This window comes from Heliangelus exortis, chromosome 3 (assembly GCF_036169615.1).
Source record: "Heliangelus exortis chromosome 3, bHelExo1.hap1, whole genome shotgun sequence".
NCBI classification, from domain to species: Eukaryota; Metazoa; Chordata; class Aves; order Apodiformes; family Trochilidae; genus Heliangelus; species Heliangelus exortis.
This window is the reverse complement of record NC_092424.1, coordinates 44,018,413-44,032,461: the sequence shown is the minus strand read 5'-3', so window position 1 is coordinate 44,032,461 and position 14,049 is coordinate 44,018,413. Positions and strand designations below refer to the sequence as shown.

Genomic DNA, 14,049 nt, shown 5'->3' with positions numbered 1-14,049 from the left:
GCAATTTGCTTAATACAATTTTGCAAGTGCTCAGGCTGGTGACATAGGTGGTGAGGTGATCAGCAAGAGTCATAACTCAAATATTCACTTAGTCTTGTGATAAAGGCAATTAAAACATACCCTTTGGGTGCACGCAGGTGTTCTACAAAATGTTGTGGTGTATGTCAGAAGCAGCTTATATAAAAAGTGACTTTAAGGGCATGTATGTGGGCAGTTGTACCTGTAGATGTTGTCTTTGGATGCCAACTATTACATATGATTTGAACAGCAGCATGTGGTGCCTAATCACAGAATCATCCGGGGTGGAAAGGACCTCTGAGATCATAAAGTCCAGCCCATAATCCACTACTACTGTGGTTACCAGATCATGGCACCGAGTGCCACAATATTAGGAGGCTATCATGGTTGTAAAGTAAATGTTTTTACAGATTCCTTCCTGCAATTATTGTCATTCTCCTTGCACCTGTTTGTTGTGGTAATGCACAAGGACAAATGGGAGCTGAACCCCTTCGTCCCCAGTGCTGCGTGAGCACTGAATGGTAGGAAGAATCTTTCCTGAGGGGCTTCAGTCTAAGCAGGCAGGGCACACAGAAAGCAGGAATGGAAAGTAAGGAGAAAACAATACAGAAAGGGAGCAACGTGTTACCAAGAATGTCCAGTCTAAGCTGATGTTGTTAATATATCTGTTGCTATCTCACCCTTAATTTGTGTTTTTTTAGCTACTGAGTGTGAAGTGTGTGCTTTCCCATCATGTTACGCTTCTGAATTAACATAGCAAGAATGATAGAATATGATTTGGCTTCAATCACTTGCTGAGCAACATTTACTTTTATGTATTTCCTTTTGCCATGAACAACTTTGACTAAATGTAATAAATGCTGAATTGTGTGTCTGATCCCAAAAATGCTTTAGGCCATGTTCAGAAAGAACACTACCAGTTGTGTAACTGTGAGAGAGTAGAATATCTGACAGGATATGCTTTTAAGGATGTATTGTGAGAGAGAAATGAAACATCTCCAGGTAGACAGCTATTTCAGAGCTGGTGAGCAGAAGCAATAGCTTCTTTTTTTCCCCCTCCCCATGCACTGCAGCTGCAATGAGCCAGGGCACCTGTTTTTTGCCTACTTCTGCTGGTTTGTGCTGTTTGTATCTGCTGCCAGGGGGGCCCTGGGGGAGATACAGGAGCTTTTTAATGGAACAAGAAAAGCTGGGAGTGTCTAAGATGTGCATTTTCACAGCAGTCATCTCTTTCTTCTTAAAATGGCCACAGTTGGGAGGTCAAATTGCATTCTTTTGATGTAATTAATAAAACTGCACTAGAATTAGTTACACTTCAGCATGCCAGATTGCATTGGTGAGAAAGCAGAGCTTTCTTAGTTAAGTTACTGTGCTTTGTGAGTATCACATTATTCAGTTTGTGAAAAATCATCATTCTGAACTGTTTAAACCGGTGTAGCTGTCACTCTGGCATATCTGGTATTTTGTGGATATTTAGTAAGTGGCAATTACTTTACTGATTGTAAAGTAATTTATATTCTATCAGAATTAGTAGAAGGCATGTATAAAGTCCTGTTCATTTTGCTCTCTTGGCATACCAAAGAGACTTCAATTTAAAATAGCTATTTAAATTAGTGGCTCTTGTTGGTAAAAAGGATGAAATGCAAAACACAGAATATTTGTATTCCATGTTGTATCTCAGGTGGTACAAATATTATTGTCTAACCTTATGTCTGAACTAACTAAAAATTGGTAAATATCTATGTTTTTAAAACCAGCTAATTCTCTCCTTTTTTACATGAGGAAACCTCCTATGAGCTGTTGCTCATAAAGTCTTACAAATGTATTGGCTCAAACAATATGTTCAAAACAGTCAGTTTTGGTTTAATATAGGGTAAGTCAGCCTACAAATACAAGGCTAAAGCAGAAATCTAGAGTATTTGAGAACCATAAATTCATAGCCCAACAAAGGAAACAAATGCATCAAAATGGTGGCACTGTAGAGATGCTAGGATGGTAGTAGGAGCACCCCATTTGTATGTTTTCAGTGTCATAAAATGTAATAAAGGGACCAAAATTCGATGATGAAATAGAACCCATTGTGACATCTAAACAGAACTGTATTGTAATTGGTGGTATGAAAGTAGCCCTATGGTCTGTCACCCCAATGGACTCTTCAACGATGGCCTGTTCTTAAATTGCCTTTCCATTTAAGGCAACCTAAAGAAATCTTCCTTTGTAGGCCTGATGGAGTATGGCCTTTCTGCTGACCAGAAATCACCCAATGTTAACATGGGTGTCTTCACAGTAACAGCAGCATAGGAGCAAAGGTTGTTTTGGACTTTTTCATTCTCTCCTCTGCCCTGGGGTACAGAAGGCAGTGAAACACAACTATCATTTGGTAGTGGAGGGGAGTGTTAGAGTGAAGCTCTCATAATCCTGCTAACCTCCAGGCTGTCACTATTGGATCCTTCCATTTTTTAGGGGCTGTGGACTGAGAAAGATCCATGCAATAGTCACCATGTGTTGTGTTTCTTTGAAGGCTGGTGTAGTTTGCAGCACAAATTTCAGTAGGTGCTGTTGTAGTTTTGCATCCATCTTCTTTTTCCACCTTTATAAAAAAGGATGGTGAAGGAAATGATGGCAATGGAAAAATGGCAGATCCGGGCAGCTGAAAAACTTATGAAACCCTGAGGAGCTGCTTATGAACCCCTAAGGAGCTGCTGAGGGGTAGGATGTCTCTTCATGTCACTTTATGCTCTTCATGTGTCTTCAGAGGATGTCAGCTGATTTAATGAGAAATACTGCTTTAACATTAGTTTGAATTATGTTACTGTTGCTAGACCTCCTTCTCCATGTTGGACAGATGTACTTAGTGAAAATTATTTATTACTATTATATTAGAACTGGGGAAGCATCTTAGGCTTCTCTTTAAATTTTAAACACTCTAGGAAAACCTAACTAAGTTCTGATCCCATAGCCATTAATTTTAGCAGCATAACTGCCATTGATTGAGTGAGCCTTGTGGCCTCATGCTATATATATCAAGTGACGTTTTTAGAAGACACAAAGTGAAAATGTCTTCTCTGGAAAAATACTCCTATGTGTCTTTCTCTTTTTAAAGCTAAAATAACACCTCAAAGTTGATTTGGAGAATGGTGGAGTCAATTTTTGTTTAAATATTAAAATAAAGGTAGAAAATCCTTTTAGATTGCAGCCTGTGTAAATCCCAACAGATATTTCTGAAGCACACTAGAAAAGGAGAGTCTATATTAATTTGTAAAATAATATAATGAGTCGTTAACAGAACCTTAAAATTCGCTGTAAGAGTAAAGTATGTTTTCATGGCATTCAGAAAGCACATAAAATAGATGTTTGTCATGTAGTACCTTCTAGTGTTACACGTATCACTTAGATCCGGGTGCTTTATGAGACTGCACTTTCTCTGCATTTTTCATGCCAGAGGACATAGCTTGCAGTTAGAGGGATGGGGTGATTAATTTTACATATGACTGGAGGAATTGCCACTGATATTTGACTTTCAATCTTATGCAAATTACTAGCATCCAATTTGGCATAAATAAATAAACTGACCTTTCAAATATTCGTTTGGCTTTGAGTGTCCAGTGGGATCAGTATAGACATGGCTACCTTTATGGCACTTTATGATGCTTTTGAATAGTTTCAGTTCCTCAGTTTCTTCACATGGATTCTGGTAGATGCTTTTGTAGCAAGAGTCACTTATTTATGATAGACTTTTTCAATATTTCATGCTTTGTTTTTCATGAGGTTCTTAGTTTTCTTTAGGAAAAGTCTTTCTCATACTCAGGAACATCCTTAATTAAATAATGGTGAGGTAATTTTCTTTGCATGTAACTTGATCTTGTAATCTTTTCTGGAAGAATCTAAATAATCAAATATTTTTGAGAACAGACTTCTTCAGGTGGTCTCCTTCCAACAGCCTGAAATTCTCCTTAATACTTTTCTAAAAATAAACAGAAAACAGGAGCCCATTCTACTTCAGTGGTAATTAAGAGCCAGTTTCTAGACCACAGTCATTCAGTACATAGTTTGAGGTGATGTACTTGGCACTTCCTCCCTATTGGAATTTTATGAACAAGATGGAAAGGAAATGATAACAATTTGAAAAAAACCCATCAGTCATCTCATCTAAAGGTAGTCATATAAATGGATGGGTGTCATTTTCATAGCAAAGTATGATTCACTTGACTTTCTTGTAGTACACCTAAAGTCATATTGAATAGGGTAGACCAGAGAAAATAGCCAATGTTTTCTGAACAGTTCTGTAAGTTCCTCCTTCACAGCCACAATTTTGATCTGATGAATCTTTTATTCAACTTTGGTGAACCTGGAGTGTCAACTGTACATTTTTTGAACTCCAAACTTTCATTTTCTTTAATTTAATGGTCAGTATGTACAGAAAGACATGATCTTCCCAATAGAAGATGAATGAATTTCTGAAGTAGCTGTAGTTACAAAATGCTGTTTTCAGCAGACTGAGATGCTGAACGTAATGGCCACACCCTTATCTACTTCAGGAAGATGAAAAAAATGTCTTCCTTCTCTTAGACAAACTTGTATCAGGTAAGGATGCTAATTTCTGTATCTGACCTTCCCCAAACACTAAAGCATTCTGTATGGCAGGCTTTAGGCTCCTACAAATTGCCCCAGATCCAAACCAATACCCTTGGCAGTACAGACCATCTGAATACCTGCTTCAACAGGCTCAGATTGCATCTAATGGACTGATTTCTTAAAATACTCTTAACTCAAATAAGGCTGCTTATTTTTGGTACTTGCTTTTTAGTAAAAGCCCAGGTGTTAAGAACAAGGTTGCAAAAAGAAAACCTATATAGACAGAAAGGGGAAGAGTGTGCCCCAGCCAGCAAGTAACTAACACATTAGATCAGAAATGGTATTAAGGCTGCTCTTACTTGCCTTTTAAAAACTGACTGTTTTTCTTAGTGTTAATGGAGCTAAATGCTTTCAAAACTTTTTGTCTCAGTAACCTCCTATGCCCAATTTTACTGCTGCGAATCTGTGGCTGTTAATTTGCTATTAACAGCAATGTTACCTGCTAGAACACACGATGTGCTAGAGCAAAATATTAGGAGCAAGTTATTAACACTTGAAAGTTGACCCGCCCTTTATCCCCGAATTTGTGCTGTATGTCTTCTTATTGATCTGACTCATGCAGCTTTCTGTCACCTGGGTATTAACAATTCAATGTTTTATTTGACCGTTTATCTCTTTACCAAAATTGTTGCCATCTCTTTGACCTTTTAAAATGTTTATGACAAGGTGTTTGCAGTTAATTGTGCTCATAAAGGAGTAAAGCCCAGATCAGGTCTAATATGTGCAAGGACCCAGCCAAGAGTTCATTACAAAAACATACCCGACTATTATGTGTTTCATTTATTTTCAATAGAATTAAAAAGAAATAAAAATTTTCTCTTACTGGGAGGAATGGTACAGCAACTCTTGCCCTAAGACCACAAAATAATATTCCTGTATTCTGAGTTGCTACTTTTGTGGGAGAAAGCATCAACTAGGGGTAGAAATTATCTAAAAATAGAATTGTATATTAAAACTGCAGTTTATAAGTAGGTTCACATATGTTTCCTGTTGTTCCCCCCCTGCAGGGGGAACACCCATGTTTGCTTTACTTAGGCAGTAATTTTGCTGTATGATGGAGAGAGCACTGTATATTGGGCTGAGACTGACAGCTCAAGCCTGTCAAATTTGTTACATCTGGCAATGCTTTCCCAGAATTACCATCACAAATTTATCCTAATTTATGATGTGACAGGTGCTCTGTCCTGCACCACCAGCCCCTGTCCTCAGTTCCCACACATCTCCAACACATTCCATTCACACACTCAGTTTTCTGCAGTCACCTTGTTCCTGTGTCTGGCTACGGACACAGACAATGGACTCTTTCTGCCGTGCAAAAGGGCATGTTCCAAGTAGGGAAGGCTTTATCTTGGGGGACACAAACACATGATGACCACAGAGAGGTAGGGCGACAGCTAGAAGACTCTCTGTAGATGTGTGTATTGTTGTTTCATCTCCTAGGACTGCCTTTGTTGCACCCCAAAAATTGCTAATCTGGTATAAAAATGCACCCTGCCAGTAGGATTAATGAGGTCGCTCTGATTTCCTCTGCTGCTGCACTACTTTGTGCCTGTTACCTTGTGTATCTGAATTTGGCAATCTGGAAATGACTGCAATCACAAAGGGTTAATATAGCAAGACACAGTGCAAAAAGTGTGTTCAGTGTCACAACTGTTTGAAATGTCGTGAAACAAGACAGAAAACTAATTAATACCCATAATGTGAAAATAGAACCAGTCAGTCAAGAATCCTTGAATTATCTCCTTCACTACTAAAATATTTTTCACGTGTGTTCACATGCAACTAACTCAAAAAGTCTGTATTTGCCATGTGTGTGCCACAGCTCCCGTGTTATCATCGGGGTAAAATGCAGTTTTGTGGCTCCTCCAGCTGTGCCTTTCCCACAGCTAACAGAGCACATGTACAATGGACTTTCCTGTAATTTCCAAGGCCTCTCTTTAAATGATAAAGCCTGAGGTGCTTGGCTTTTCCACATCTGCTGCTTTCCTGGAGGTCAATCAAACAGTTCTTCATTCAAGAAGTAATGGGGTCTTACAAAGGAAAACAATTATTTCACTTGAAATCTATTGATCTGGTTTCTGTGGTTCATGGGGTGTTTTGGGTGCAGAACAGTTGCTTGAAACAATTTTAAATCAATTGAAGTGTAACTGAATCAATAGATAACCATAACTGAAATGCACTCCTCTTGTTTTTTTATAAGACTATCTTTCTTGCTACCAAGATATTAGAATATACCAATGTTAGATACCAATATTAGAATTTCAAGAGTGATCAAAACAGAAGGTTGAAATTAGAAGCTTTTAAATATTAGTAAGAAATACAGCTTCTAGTGTCAAATTGCAGTCTAAAGGAAAGCAGAGACATGAATAGCATTATGAAAACAGTGGTTTGTTATTTTAAAAAAGCATTTTTAGAAAAGCTTTCCAAAAATTGGGCTAATTTCTTTTCCGTTCTGAGTATCAAGTCACCCAAAGCTAAATTTGTCAGATTTATGGTGATGTACAGAATGGTGCTAGCTGTAAATAATTCAGCTGCAAGAAGGCAAAGTTTGCGCTTTTAAATTTTTGTACTTTCACCATAAATGCTGGTGCTAGAAGTTTGTGATTTTATAACCAGGTCTCCTTTCTATATTGCCACCACAGTTTGTTTTTATTTTACTCATTTTTCTGTTTGCTCCAGTTCTTTTTTTCTGTGGAGAGTTTATTCAGGCAGAAAATTTCTGACCGTTCAAAAGAAGTTTGAAAACAATGGATGAAGAAAGGCAATCAGGGTATCAGAAGATGTATTTTGACATTAACCCTTTGTCTGCTGCCAGAGTACAGGCTGACAACAAAACGAATGGAGTGGGGCAAGCTTTTGTTAAAACAGTTATTAAGCATTCCACAGAACCATTTAGTCCTGCACTTAAAAAATACTGGTTTGAAAATCTTTCCTGTAAAGCACTGCATGTTGAGGGAAGTCTGGTGGATGCTATAATAGGCAAGTTTCTTTTCATCTCTGTACAATGTTTCTGCACTCGACTTCTTCTGGAGGGTTAAGAGCTCTTCTGGATCTACAGAATAAAGATCATAACTAACTTACTGAAGCCCCTACTTCTGTGGTCAAGGACAGCAACCACAGGAAAACAATGCACAGTTAATAATGGATAGAAATGTACAGACAGAAAGTTGAAAAGCCTTTTTACTCTTTTCTGAAATTCATTTGGGTTGAGAAAACAGTGCTTTTGCATCTTGCTAGCTTGCTTTTCCTAGAGTGATTATTTGACAAATGATTGGCAGTGGATATTGGGAAAAATCTGCCCCATTACAAATATACACTACAATAGATTTTCACAAAAGACCATTAAAATCTTAGTGCTGCTTAAGCAAGCTTTTGCATGCATAATTGCACCTGGGAATGACATATTGGAGGCGTGTGATATTGAACGTACATAAACTACTGCACTCAAAGATGAGGTTGATTTAGCTCTGTGAATCTTACTAGTATGAACTGCCTTGAGCAAATTCAGAGAAATGTTTCAGATACTCTGTTATGAATTTAGCTAGCCATTAGGTCTTGCCTAAACATAATGATTTCAGCAAAATATTCCAATGAAAGCAGTGTAAAGAAGAAAATCTAATATAATTCTTATTGTAGCACCTTTTGGATTACCATGAACTGATGACTGGTATTATAGACAATTTTATATTTTTAAAGACATATTCCACTCATATTAAATATTTGACCCACATTGCCTGACTTATCTTGGATGTGTAACTGTGAGAGGTGTTGCAGAAATGGGTGAGAGATGAGCTGCAAGCACTGGTGAGCTGGTAGAAGGGGAGGCAAAGAGGGCAGGAAAAGATGATTAGAGTAAGAACATAAGAACTATACACTAAATCTTTAAGAAGTACTGCAAGGCGTAGTTAACACAGAGACAAGAAGACTTGAGAAAGGTTTGTAGACACCAAAGTGATGGTAAATGGAGGAGCTGCCAGAGCCAGTGGCTCACTGCCCATCGCAAGTGCTGTACTAATACACACACTCTGCCTCACCACCCGGGTTCATCGCCTGGTTTGTGCAGTGGATACCTGAGAGTCCTCTGCTGTGATTTTGGGTAGGCCAACAAAATTAGCCCCAGGGTCTAGTGTTACTGTTGTTCATCCAGACTTCTGCTGTTCTTGTTTTCTTTGGTGCATTGCTTTGAGTTCAGTGCTGTTACTTGGTTCACCAGTGTAAGAAAGCACAGAGCCAGTGACAGGATCCTTAGTATAATGTCTCCAGGCTGAGCTCAAAGCAGTAGTTATAGCCATACTATCCTTCCAAACCAGTTAACAATATGGTTCCAATGCAATATGACCACTTTTGCTTAAAACAAGGCATTAGTTTTGCAGCATTGCATACTGACCAGCTCCAGAGATGATCTGCCTGATATTAGAGTTTTGGCTGAAAAAGTATTGTGATATTGAACAGCTGTGTACCCGATGGGTCCATAACTTTCAGAAATCTACATTACTCTCAAGAAAGAACACATTCACTCATCTACTCCTTGCAATGGAAAACGACCCTCATTGCCCTACAATTCCTAATTTAATTTGTGTCTGAACATAACTTCCCCTAAATTTAGGGCTAATCTCTGTCCATCTCTTACCTCTTGGTGTGTTCTTCCTGAATGACTCCATAGCTGCTGCAGTGCAGAATAGAGAGCAGAAATCTGCAGCAGAGTGGAGAGAACTATCCTTGCAAAACTACTAGGTGAGTGAGGACTGTGCCAAGCTGTGTGGGCAGTTCCTGTGTGCCTATCTCGTGTACAGACCTTCAGTGGTATCTGCAAGTACACCATTACGAACAGGTCTCCCTAATTAAGACTTCTAATCTGAGGCACAATTTTGGAAAAGAGAATCAGAGATAATATTCAACCTGATTTGGTTTCCTTTCACCTTTCTTCAGTTGATTGACTTCCAGTTTAATTGCAAAGTTAGAACGTGCTGTCCTCAGAACAGAATTACTTTACTATGAGGTAAATAATGCTGAGGAGAAGTAGTGATGTTGGTCATTTTCATTTAACATACCCAGTGGAATATCACAATTCGTTTAGATAATAGCCTGCCTCGAAGACCAATTAGAAACTGAAAGTCAGGAATCATAAGGAGTAGTGAATCTTCTAATTAGTTGGGACTTAAAAGCTGACAGAAAATCAAGATGCTGAGAGTCACAGTGTGGAAAAAAGCACTTGTCACAGGTGAACAGCTAAATGCCATGCCACGGCATGGGGTTTTCCTGCATATGCTTTTCCTGGTGACATTCAAATAAACACAGATACCACTGTCCACTTGCTATCTGCTTTTATAGCATGCAGGTTCCAGTGGAAAAGAGCTTATTAGACTAACCTTGATGTCTTTCCTTTACCTATTGTGAGAGAGAGTTACCTGGCCTGTGACATTACAGTTTTGAGGTCGTTTATGGGATGGATCTTGAAAGAAATAGGTGGGAATGATGGAGGAGTAGTGCATCCTGTGGATCCTGTGTGTCAGGTGGGGACCCTAGACCTCTGTGAGCTGCACTCAGCTCAAATTAATTCCAAGAAAAGCCATAGTCGGTCCTGAGAATGTCAGGGAACAAGCATTATTTCAATTAAGCAAAAGCTTGTGATAGTCAGAGACTGCAGCAGCCAGTCACAAGGTAAGTTATAAATACTTACTTGTCTTAAATATGAAATGCAGAATTATTAGCAAAGATTTGGTATTTTTGAGAGAATGTGAACTTGTGTAGCTTCTCTTATTTGCTTGTTTACCAGTTTTTTTCAGAAACCAGTTTACCTTTTCTTTATGATAATTCAGGTAGCACAATTTTTCTGGCAGCTTGGAGGCAGGTTTCCTAGCAGTTTTGCTCCACTGTCTTAGCAGTGACCATCTGCAAAGGTCATGCAGATAGATCTGTGGATTTCCGAGTAAGAGCTGTGAGATACAAAAAGTGTCTTTTGCTTTGAGCACTGTTAATTATGTTTTTTAGAAAGCCCAGGTTATGTTCAGCAGCTCTGCACTACAGCTGGAATATAGTTATCTTTGTATGACCAATACAACAGCACTATATTTAAGACTTTATGAGAGTTGTGTTGTTATTGAGTGCATGGTATGGAAGGTGATCAGAGAGACAGCTCTTTCTAATAGGAAAGTTATCATGGTTCACTTCAAGCTCCTACCTGTATATGCCCACTTGACTTTTTGGGTCCAAATTTGGAGAAGCTTTTTAAAGCTTTTCTTTCTTGTTTTCAGAAAGCCTGTTCTATGCTATTCAAAATAAGGCTTTTTTTTTTTTTTTTTTTTTTTTCCTAAAACTTTAGTTGATTATAGAATTTGTGAGAGACAAGTAAACACCCCTGAAGGAACTAATGGGAAAGAGAGAGTTTAGAACTGAAGATTAACAATCTAATGGACAGTCACACTCATGGCTCACATTATTACAAGAAGCTTTCATCTGCTCCTTCTCAGTCTTCCAGAGGTGCAGCTAGAGCAAGGTGATAGGTGATATTCAGTAGCCTGCATCTGCAGCTTAGGAAGGGGCCTCTGCACAGGAGCTGGTGCTCACACATGCACACACTTAGTGTTGGTTAGTGGGACATCTTTTTCTCCTCCCTGTGTTGGAGGATATTACTTTTTCTCCTTCATTGTTGTGGAAAATAGTTTCCAAGCTTTTTCAAAGCCTTTTTTTAGCCTTAGAGGTCACTGAGCTATGTGAGCACAAGCATAGAGTGACAAAGGAAGGCTGTGCTTTGGAGAGGAATGCACGATTTTGAAGACTTAAGTGTTTTCCAGAGATGTTGTTTTCCAATCTCTGCTCATTATAAAACAACAGAAACAGAAGAGGAAATTTTCAAAGCAAAAAAATGCGTATGCAGTCAGTCTTGTCCAAGTCTGTGCCATTTTCAGTCATTGTTTGTAGATGCAAAGTAATAACCATTAAATAACCATTTAAAAATCATTAGTGATTGTGCTACCCTACTGCAGATTTGCTAAAGTAAAAGGCAGCTGACATTTATATTTTAGCAGTGTTTATTTTTTGACATTTCTGTCTTTGAAATCTATAAAAATGCTTGTAGCTATCTCATACCACTGTGGCTCCTAATGATTCTATACCACATATGAAAGACTGCATTTGGCCATAAGAATGTTAAATTAATTAAATTGGATACAATATATTTTAAATTCATGATGAAAAATACTGAATAAATGTTTCTTGGCTCCCTGGTCTGCCAGGGTCAGCACTTTGTGGCCCTAGTCTTTGTTTATGTGTCCTGAGGAAGCAGGTTAATCCAGGACAGCTGTCTGAATTTGTTTGGGACTTCCGTGGATTTTTAATGTAGCCCTGCATGTTTATGTATTCTTCTGAAAGCCCAAATTTTTCCAAACACATGGGACTGAAGGACTTCTACTACAGACATCTGCAGAGAAGTGACCTTAACTCCTCTGTCTGTCCTCTGCATCATCTCTGTGTGAAAGTGCCTTCCAGCAGAGTGAAAGGGAAAGGGAGTGAAAATTTGTGAAATTCAGAATGCATGGATCATTAATAGCTGTAAAATCCTAATTTCTTCATGGAAAAAAGACCTGCTGCTGCTTCCCAGGAGATGTGTAGCAGAAATCTGATGCTAGTGAAACCTGGCCATGGGTAGTCTGTGTCAGGACTGACACACTTCCTAGTGCCACAATCAAGCTAAATGGAAATTACCTTTCCAACAAATTTAGTATTTTAATTTAACAAAGTGTTAGATTACAGAGTTAAGAACAAATTGTAACTATGTGGTTGCTGTGTGGAGTCAGATCATAATGGAATTTACATTGAGTTCCTTTAACAAACAGCTTTCCATCACATAGTATGTTTGGTTCTCTTATACATATATATTATAGAGATAAGTTATACATGAAATTCTAACTCTTAGAATTCCTGTGTTTTAAAGCTAGTGGATAGTTCCTGTAATGCACTTAGAAAATATTACTGAGTTTAGTATGTAATCCTATTCAATCAGATTTCTATTTGGGAATTCATATTTCAGCTTTTGAAGGTAGCTGTTGCTTTACCTGGGGTAGTGTAAGGTTTGAACAAAGGAAGATCTACTGTGGTTAAAACCAGAGAGGTTTCTGAGGTCCTTTGGCTTGCCACCAGCATTCTGTGTGTAGCACAGATGGATAAACAGTGCTACAAGGCCAGAGTCTGATAATTCTGTTTTATGATCGTCTGTTTGTCTACCACCTCTTTGATGTGAAAGTGGGATAGCAAGTATTCAATAATTTCCATACTGTACAATATAGCCAAATCAAATGATGCATTATTCTTCCATTTAACCCCATTTGAACTGATTGATTACCAAATCTTCTGTTTCTCCTTCATCAGCTATGTGATTATTTATAACTTTTGCTGAGTTTACAAATGAATGCATCAATTGAAAAGCTGAGTTGCAATTCCCTGATTTATAATGGATATTTTAATGATCAGTACCTGATCTGTTTATTGGTTTTTTCTTTTTCTTTTTTTTTTTTGAAACATTGAGCTTGAAAGGAGTAGCCAAGAGATATGAAGGTAAAACTATGGCTGAGAAAGATGTCACCCCATTTTTTTTTTTCCTTGCTTTGCATTATTGACTTATATTATTGTAATACTTACTTGTAAATGTACCACAAAAAGTCAAATCAATGCTTTTAATATTGGTAGTGAGATAAGTGGTGCCTGGGAAGCTATGGGGGATAGGCAGTTTCTAGCAGGGAGAGGAGCTGAGCTGTGAGAGCTTACAGAGGGGCTGTTAGCTGGATCATGACAGCTTCCAGGATCATGACAGCTTCCAGTGGTCCCAGTGGCACTTGGACCTGAGGACCCACCAAACCCCCTGAGGCCCAGCCTGGGCACCCCCAGTCCTGGTGCCTGGTGATTCCAATTAGCAGTGGAGATCCACTGGCTGAGGTTTTGTATACTCTTAGGTGATTTATGGACTAGATCTCTGTTGTGAGCTGTTTTACTATTCGAGTGGATTTCCACTCTGCAAGCAGGCTGAGAGCTAAACGTGTTATGCTGGAGACACTGGTGTTCTACCAGCCTGCTTACCTTCCCCCAAATCCATGCAAAAATCCTTATTTAGCCCACTTGTCTCCCTGTCTGTCTTGGCAGCTCAGATCAGGATTTCTGTACTCCATGCTCTCCACCCTCCTGATCTGGTGGGGATTCCATGGGAGGCTCAGTGAAGGAGCCAGGCTGAGCATTAAAGTCTTCCCTAGTTAAAGTGTTCCCACAATCCCAGTTCATCATTTTGTGGGAAGCAAGTGACATTATTGACAAACTTGAGGCTAGTGGAACAGAGAATATGGTGATGCTGGCTCTCCTAAATATATCTTGAGTTGGAATATTATTAAAGCATGAGATTACTATTAT

The 14,049-nt window shown here is 38.7% G+C and overlaps 1 long non-coding RNA gene across 1 annotated transcript in view; it reads right to left on the bottom strand.

Annotated features, from left to right (window-relative positions):
• The window catches only part of LOC139795519 (uncharacterized), a 30,220-nt gene extending 20,772 nt beyond the window's left edge, over window positions 1-9,448 (bottom strand). Inside the window, exon 1 of the long non-coding RNA XR_011725542.1 lies at window positions 9,284-9,448. This is a non-coding gene — a long non-coding RNA (uncharacterized lncRNA). The remainder of the gene's footprint in view (window positions 1-9,283) is intronic.
• Window positions 9,449-14,049: the final 4,601 nt, after the last annotated feature.